Source organism: Triticum dicoccoides, chromosome 6B, assembly GCF_002162155.2.
Source record: "Triticum dicoccoides isolate Atlit2015 ecotype Zavitan chromosome 6B, WEW_v2.0, whole genome shotgun sequence".
NCBI lineage: Eukaryota > Viridiplantae > Streptophyta > Magnoliopsida > Poales > Poaceae > Triticum > Triticum dicoccoides.
Genome location: NC_041391.1, coordinates 594,517,529 through 594,524,741, shown reverse-complemented (window position 1 = coordinate 594,524,741; position 7,213 = coordinate 594,517,529).

The following is a 7,213-nucleotide window of genomic DNA, read 5'->3' as shown; positions in this document are numbered from 1 at the left end:
ACGGCGTGGTGACGATGATGATGCTCTACCGGCACAGGGCTTCGCCTAAACTCCGCGACGATATGACCAAGGTGGAATATGGTGGAGGGGGGCACTGCACACGGCTAAGGAACGATTCGTAGATCAACTTGTGTGTCTATGGGGTGCCCCCTGCCCCAGTATATAAAGGAGCCAGGGGGGAGGAGGCGGCCGGCCAAGGAGGGCGCGCCAAGGGGGGAGTCCTACTCCCACCGGAGTAGGACTCCCTTCTTTCCTAGTTGGAATAGGAGAAGGGGGGAAAGAGGAGGAAGAGGGGAAGGAAAGGGGGGGCGCCGCCCCCCTTCCCTTGTCCTATTCGGACTAGGAAGGGGAGGGGCGCACGGCCCCCTCCTGCCTCCTTCCCTCTTCTCCCTCGAGGCCCATGTAGGCCCAATAACCCCCGGGGGGTTCCGGTAACCTCCCGGTACTCCGGTAAAATGCCGATTTCACCCGAAACGATTCTGATGTCCAAATATAGGCTTCCAATATATCGATCTTTATGTATCGACCATTTCGAGACTCCTCGTTACGTCCGTGATCACATCCGGGACTCCGAACAAACTTCGGTACATCAAAACTTATAAACTCATAATAAAACTATCATCGTAACGTTAAGCGTGCGGACCCTACGGGTTCGAGAACTATGTAGGCATGACCTAGAACTATTCTCGGTCAATAACCAATAGCGGAACCTGGATGCCCATATTGGTTCCTACATATTCTACGAAGATCTTTATCGGCCAAACCGCATAACAACATACGTTGTTCCCTTTGTCATCGGTATGTTACTTGCCCGAGATTTGATCGTCGGTATCCAATAGCTAGTTCAATCTCGTTACTGGCAAGTCTCTTTACTCGTTCCGTAATGCATCATCCCGTAACCAACTCATTTGGTCACATTGCTTGCAAGGCTTATAATGATGTGCATTACCGAGAGGGCCCAGAGATACCTCTCCGACAATCGGAGTGACAGAACCTAATCTCGAAATACGCCAACTCAACATGTACCTTCGGAGACACCTGTAGTACTCCTTTATAATCACCCAGTTATGTTGTGACGTTTGGTAGTACCCAAAGTGTTCCTCCGGTAAACGGGAGTTGCATAATTCTCATAGTTACAGGAACATGTATAAGTCATGAAGAAAGCAATAGCAATATACTAAACGATCAAGTGCTAGGCTAACGGAATGGGTCATGTCAATCACATCATTCTCCTAATGATGTGATCCCATTAATCAAATGACAACACATGTCTATGGTTAGGAAACATAACCATCTTTGATTAATGAGCTAGTCAAGTAGAGGCATACTAGTGACTATATGTTTGTCTATGTATTCACACATGTATCATGTTTCCGGTTAATACAATTCTAGCATGAATAATAAACATTTATCATGATATGAGGAAATAAATAATAACTTTATTATTGCCTCTAGGGCATATTTCCTTTAGTCTCCCACTTGCACTAGAGTCAATAATCTAGATTACATAGTAATGATTCTAACACCCATGGAGTCTTGGTGCTGATCATGTTTTGCTTGTGAGAGTGGCTTAGTCAACGGGTCTGCAACATTCAGATCCGTATGTATCTTGCAAATCTCTATGTCTCCCACTTGGACTTGGTCCCGAATGGAATTGAAGCGTCTCTTGATGTGCTTGGTCCTCTTGCGAGATCTGGATTCCTTTGCCAAGGCAATTGCACCAGTATTGTCACAGAAGATTTTCATTGGTCCCGATGCACTAGGTATGATACCTAGATCGGAAATGAACTCCTTCATCCAGACTCCTTCATTTGCTGCTTCCGAAGCAGCTATGTACTCCGCTTCACATGTAGATCCCGCCACGACGCTTTGTTTAGAACTACACCAACTTACAGCTCCACCGTTTAATAAAAACACGTATCCGGTTTGCGATTTAGAATCGTTCGGATCAGTGTCAAAGCTTGCATCGACGTAACCATTTATGACTAGCTCTTTGTCACCTCCATATACGAGAAACATATCCTTAGTCCTTTTCAGGTATTTCAGGATGTTCTTGACCGCTGTCCAGTGATCCACTCTTGGATTACTTTGGTACCTTCCTGCCAAGCTTATTGCTAAGCATACGTCAGGTCTGGTACACAGCATTGCATACATGATAGAGCCTATGGCTGAAGCATAGGGAACATCTTTCATTTTCTCTCTATCTTTTGCTGTGGTCGGGCATTGAGTTTGACTCAACTTCACACCTTGTAGTACGGGCAAGAACCCTTTCTTTGCCTGATCTATTTTGAACTTTTTCAAAATTTTATCAAGGTATGTGCTTTGTGAAAGTCCTATCAAGCGTCTTGATCTATCTCTATAGATCTTGATGCCCAATATGTAAGCAGCTTCGCCGAGGTCTTTCATTGAAAAACTTTTATTCAAGTATCCCTTTATGCTATCCAGAAATTCTATATCATTTCCAATTAATAATATGTCATCTACATATAATATCAGAAATGCTACAGAGCTCCCACTCACTTTCTTGTAAATACAGGCTTCTCCAAAAGTCTGTATAAAACCATATGCTTTGATCACACTATCAAAGCATTTATTCCAACTCCGAGATGCTTGCACCAGTCCATAAATGGAACGCTGGAGCTTGCACACTTTGTTAGCACCTTTTGGATCAACAAAACCTTCTGGCTGCATCATATACAACTCTTCTTCCAGAAATCCATTCAAGAATGTAGTTTTGACATCCATTTGCCAAATTTCATAATCATGAAATGCAACAATAGCTAACATGATTCGGACAGACTTAAGCATCGCTACGGGTGAGAAAGTCTCATCATAGTCAACTCCTTGAACTTGTCGAAAACCTTTCGCAACAAGTCGAGCTTTATAGACAGTTACATTACCATCAGCGTCAGTCTTCTTCTTAAAGATCCATTTATTCTCAATTGCTTGCCGATCATCGGGCAAGTCAACCAAAGTCCATACTTTGTTTTCATACATGGATCCCATCTCAGATTTCATGGCCTCTAGCCATTTTGCGGAATCTGGGCTCATCATCGCTTCCTCATAGTTCGTAGGTTCATCATGGTCAAGCAACATGACTTCCAGAATTGGATTACCGTACCACTCTGGTGCAGATCTTACTCTGGTAGACCTACGAGGTTCAGTAGAAACTTGATCTGAAGTTTCATGATCAATATCATTAGCTTCCTCACTAATTGGTGTAGTTGTCACAGGAACCGGTTCTTGTGATGAACTACTTTCCAATAAGGGAGTAGATAAAGTTATCTCATCAAGTTCTACTTTCCTCCCACTCACTTCTTTCGAGAGAAACTCCTTCTCTAGAAAGGATCCGATTTTAGCAACGAAAATCTTGCCCTCAGATCTGTGATAGAAGGTGTACCCAATAGTCTCTTTTGGGTATCCTATGAAGACACATTTCTCCGATTTGGGTTCGAGCTTATCTGGTTGAAGTTTCTTCACATAAGCATCGCAGCCCCAAACTTTAAGAAACGACAACTTTGGTTTCTTGCCAAACCACAGTCCATAAGGCGTCGTCTCAACGGATTTTGATGGTGCCCTATTTAACGTGAATGTGGCCGTCTCTAAAGCATAACCCCAAAACGATAGCGGTAAATCAGTAAGAGACATCATAGATCGCACCATATCTAGTAAAGTACGATTACGACGTTCAGACACACCATTTCGTTGTGGTGTTCCGGGTGGCGTGAGTTGCGAAACTATTCCGCATTGTTTCAAGTGTAGACCAAACTCGTAACTCAAATATTCTCCTCCACGATCAGATCGTATAAATTTTATTTTCTTGTTACGATGATTTTCCACTTCACTCTGAAATTCTTTGAACTTTTCAAATGTTTCAGACTTGTGTTTCATCAAGTAGATATACCCATATCTGCTCAAATCATCTGTGAAGGTGAGAAAATAACGATACCCGCCGCGAGCCTCAACATTCATTGGACCACAAACATCAGTATGTATGATTTCCAACAAATCAGTTGCTCGCTCCATAGTTCTGGAGAACGGCGTTTTAGTCATCTTGCCCATGAGGCACGGTTTGCAAGTACCAAGTGATTCATAATCAAGTGATTCCAAAAGCCCATCAGTATGGAGTTTCTTCATGCGCTTTACACCGATATGACCTAAACGGCAGTGCCACAAAAAAGTTGTACTATCGTTATCAACTCTGCATCTTTTGGTTTCAACACTATGAATATGTGTATTACTACTATCGAGATTCAAAAATAGACCACTTTTCAAGGGTGCATGACCATAAAAGATATTACTTATATAAATAGAACAACCATTATTCTGTGATTTAAATGAATAACCGTCTCGCATCAAACAAGATCCAGATATAATGTTCATGCTCAACGCTGGCACCAAATAACAATTATTTAGGTCTAAAACTAATCCCGATGGTAGATGTAGAGGTAGCGTGCCGACCGCGATCACATCGACTTTCGAACCATTTCCCACGCGCATCGTCACCTCATCCTTAGCCAATCTTCGCTTAATTCGTAGTCCCTGTTTCGAGTTGCAAATATTAGCAACAGAACCAGTATCAAATACCCAGGTGCTACTGCGAGCATTAGTAAGGTACACATCAATAACATGTATATCACATATACCTTTGTTCACTTTGCCATCCTTCTTATCCGCCAAATACTTGGGGCAGTTCCGCTTCCAGTGTCCAGTCTGCTTGCAGTAGAAGCACTCAGTTTCAGGTTTAGGTCCAGACTTGGGTTTCTTCTCTTGAGCAGCAACTTGCTTGCTGTTCTTTTTGAAGTTCCCCTTCTTCTTCCCTTTGCCCTTTTTCTTGAAACTGGTGGTCTTGTTAACCATCAACACTTGATGCTCCTTTTTGATTTCTACCTCCGCGGCTTTTAGCATCGCGAAGAGCTCGGGAATAGTCTTGTTCATCCCTTGCATATTATAGTTCATCACGAAGCTCTTGTAGCTTGGTGGCAGTGATTGAAGAATTCTGTCAATGACACTATCATCAGGAAGATTAACTCCCAGTTGAATCAAGTGATTATTATACCCAGACATTTTGAGTATATGTTCACTGACAGAACTATTCTCCTCCATCTTGCAGCTATAGAACTTATTGGAGACTTGATATCTCTCAATCCAGGCATTTGCTTGAAATATTAACTTCAACTCCTGGAACATCTCATATGCTCCATGACGTTCAAAACATCGTTGAAGACCCGGTTCTAAGCCGTAAAGCATGGCACACTGAACTATCGAGTAGTCATCAGCTTTGCTCTGCCAGACGTTCTTAACATCGTTAGTTGCATCAGCAGCAGACCTGGCACCCAGCGGTGCTTCCAGGACGTAATTTTTCTGTGCAGCAATGAGGATAATCCTCAGGTTACAGACCCAGTCCGTGTAATTGCTACCATCATCTTTCAACTTTGCTTTCTCAAGGAACGCATTAAAATTCAACGGAACAACAGCACGAGCCATCTATCTACAAACAAACATAAATAAGCAAGATACTATCAGGTATTAAGTTCATGATAAATTTAAGTTCAATTAATCATATTACTTAAGAACTCCCACTTAGACAGACATCTCTCTAGTCATCTAAGTGATCACGTGATCCAAATCAACTAAACCATGTCCGATCATCACGTGAGATGGAGTAGTTTCAATGGTGAACATCACTATGTTGATCATATCTACTATATGATTCACGTTTGACCTTTTGGTCTCCGTGTTCCGAGGCCATATCTGTATATGCTAGGCTCGTCAAGTATGACCTGAGTATTCCGCGTGTGCAACTGTTTTGCACCCGTTGTATTTGAACGTAGAGCCTATCACACCCGATCATCACGTGGTGTCTCAGCACGAAGAACTTTCACAATGGTGCATACTCAGGGAGAACACTTCTTGATATTAGTGAGAGATCATCTTAAAATGCTACCGTCAATCAAAGCAAGATAAGATGCATAAAGGATAAACATCACATGCAATCAATATAAGTGATATGATATGGCCATCATCATCTTGTGCTTGTGATCTCCATCTTCGAAGCACCATCGTGATCACCATCGTCACCGGCGCGACACCTTGATCTCCATCGTAGCATCGTTGTCGTTACGCCATCTATTGCTTCTACGACCATCGCTACCGCTTAGAGATAAAGTAAAGCAATTACAGGGCGTTTGTATTTCATACAATAAAGTGACAACCATATGGCTCCAGCCAGTTGCCGATAACTTCGGTTACAAAACATGATCATCTCATACAATAAAATATAGCATCATGTCTTGACCATATCACATCACAGCATGCCCTGCAAAAACAAGTTAGACGTCCTCTACTTTGTTGTTGCAAATTTTACGTGGCTGCTACGGCCTTAGCAAGAACCGTTCTTACCTACGCATCAAAACCACAACGATAGTTCGTCAAGTTAGTGCTGTTTTAACCTTCGCAAGGACCGGGCGTAGCCACACTCGATTCAGCTAAAGTGAGAGAGACAGACACCCGCCAGCCACCTTTAAGCACGAGTGCTCGCAACGGTGAAACCAGTCTCGCGTAAGCGTACGCGTAATGTCGGTCCGGGCCGCTTCATCTCACAATACCGCCGAACCAAAGTATGACATGCTGGTAAGCAGTATGACTTGTATCACCCACAACTCACTTGTGTTCTACTCGTGCATATAACATCAACGGATAAAACCTAGGCTCGGATGCCACTGTTGGGGAACATAGTAATTTCAAAAAATTTCCTACGTACACGCAAGATCATGGTGATGGCATAGAAACGAGAGGGGAGAGTGATGTCCACGTACCCTCGTAGACCGTAAGTGGAAGCGTTAGCACAACACAGTTGATGTAGTCGTACGTCTTCACGATCCGACCGATCCAAGCACCGAACGTACGGCACCTCCGAGTTCAGCACACGTTCAGCTCGATGACGATCCCCAGGCTCCGATCCAGCAAAGCGTCGGGGATGAGTTCCATCAGCACGACGGCGTGGTGACGATGATGATGCTCTACCGGCGCAGGGCTTCGCCTAAACTCCGCGATGATATGACCGAGGTGGAATATGGTGGAAGGGGGCACCGCACACGGCTAAGGAATGATCCGTAGATCAACTTGTGTGTCTATGGGGTGCCCCCTGCCCCCGTATATAAAGGAGCCAGGGGGGAGGAGGCGGACGGCCAAGGAGGGCGTGCCAAGGGGG